General features: G+C 37.5%; 1 non-coding gene across 1 annotated transcript; it reads left to right on the top strand.

Annotated features, from left to right (window-relative positions):
- Window positions 1-1,326: 1,326 nt before the first annotated feature.
- LOC118150350 (U6 spliceosomal RNA) lies at window positions 1,327-1,433 on the top strand. Its single transcript, XR_004738460.1, has one exon. It is a non-coding gene; the product is annotated as a U6 spliceosomal RNA (small nuclear RNA).
- The last annotated feature ends 712 nt before the right edge of the window (window positions 1,434-2,145 follow it).

Here is a 2,145-nt window from a genome sequence, read left to right as displayed (position 1 = left end):
CTGGCAGAAGACAGAGAGGAGCCACTGTGTGCCAAGATCATGTGGAGAGAGGGGAAGCAAGGGATAGAACAGGTGCCAGGCTCTTTTTAACAACAGTTCTTTAAGGACATATTAGAGGTAGAACTCGCTCACTTTGAGAAAGGGCACTAATCCATCCATGAGGAATTTGCTCCCATGACACAGACACTTCCCATTTGCCCCACCTCCAAGATTGGGAATCAAATTTCAACATGAGATTTGGAAGAAACAGACATCCAAACCATTGCACTCTGGTTCCATTAGTATTGTTCCTCTTCATCACGAATTTACAGCAATTAGAATATAATGTTTATTGCTGTGCTTTACTTTGATTTTATCCTCCTGAAAGATCATTGAACTCTTGGATCTGAGGTTTGATATATTTTGACTCAATATGAGATATTTTCAGTCATTATTTCCTCAGATATTTTTATCTGTACACTATTTCTCTCGTCTTCTTTTGGGATTTATGTTTCACTTATTTTAGAATACTTGATATTGAGTTTCAGGTTACAGAAGCTCTTTTCATTTCTTATGACAACATGCCCCATACCCAATGTAATTATTGGAGAAAATTCAATGTTTGCATAGTACATAATAGTATGACTGTGTAGTAATTTACTTATTATAATAAGAAACTTCCAACATAGATCCCCCAAATCTCACCTCCTGGTATTCCCACTTGTATGGAATCCCTTCCTCTTGAGTGGGGGCTGGACTTAGCAATTTGCTTCTAATAAGTAGAACACAGAAAAATGAATGGGAAATCACTTCTATGATTAGGTTATGAAACACTGCCTGCAGTCCCGTGCACTCTCTCATCTTGCTCATTATGATGATGGGCGCTGCAATATGGAGAGGCCCACATAGCAATAAACTGAGGGAAGACTCTTAACACAGCCAGAGAGGAACTGAGACCCTTGGAACTGAATCCTACCAACAACCACGTAAATGAGCTTGAATGTATCTTCAGCTGAACCTTCAGAGAAAACCCCAGCCTCAGCTGCCACCTGAGAGCAGTTTTGTGAGAGACACCCATTTAGAGGATCCAGAGGAACCACAATCAGATATCACACACATTGTGATATAATAAATGCTGTTTTACTGAGTCATTACATTTTGGAGTAATTTGTTACGCAGCAATAGATAACAAATACATGTTTTCTATCTACTATTTTCGGATGTGCCTCCTTCCTCTTTTATTTGCTGTTATAAGTAATGCTGTACTGAATAGCCTGGAGAATATAGCTTCATCTTCAGAAATTTATTTACACAAGTGGCATTGGTAAGTCAAAATGTCTGAGCAGGGCTCAGTTTGGTAGTGAACATAACAAAAGTTTGAAATAAAACGAAGAAGATTAACATGGCCTCTACACAAAGAGAACATAAAAATTCATGAAGTACTCCGTATTTTTTTTTTTTTACAAAGGCTTAAAAGCCATTCAATGAATGAAGGATAATGTTTTCAACAAGTGGTGTTCTGTATTGTGATTTCAGTGATAAATATTAATACATGAACCTATACATGGGATTAAATGGTATAGTGCTACACACACACACACACACACCAGAGAACGCAAGTAAAACTGGGGACATCTGAATGGGGTTGCTGAGTTGTGTCAATGTCAGTATATCCGTTTGTGATATCATGCAGTTGTTTACAAGATGCTATCATTGGGGAAAACTGGAAAAGAGTATATATGATCTATGATCACTCTGTATTATTCCTTCCAACTAAATGTGAATCTATAATCATCTCAATAAGTATTGTAACTTTTAAATGAGATGAGCATTTTTATTATTCATTTATTTATTTGTCTTGATTATAGAGATGGCAGATCTTGCAGTGTTTCCCAGGCTGGTCTGGAATTCCTGGGCTCAAGCAATCTTCCCACACCAGGCTCCCAAAATGCTTGGATTTCAGGCATGAGCCACCAAGCCAGGCCAAGATGAGTATTTTTATAATTTCAAAATACATGAACAAATTTTACCCAAAGAAGAGCACAATTTATAATTCTACTCACTGTAAAAATGAGCATGCTCACTATTGTGGCTTTATTAATTTTTGGCCCATTATAGTATGACAGGGAATTGTGTGAAACCGACAATAAGGAGGGTAAGTGAGTT

This window comes from Callithrix jacchus, chromosome 22, assembly GCF_049354715.1.
Source record: "Callithrix jacchus isolate 240 chromosome 22, calJac240_pri, whole genome shotgun sequence".
Classification (NCBI taxonomy): Eukaryota; Metazoa; Chordata; class Mammalia; order Primates; family Cebidae; genus Callithrix; species Callithrix jacchus.
Note: the sequence above shows the minus strand (reverse complement) of the source record. Positions and strands in the feature narration are given on the sequence as shown.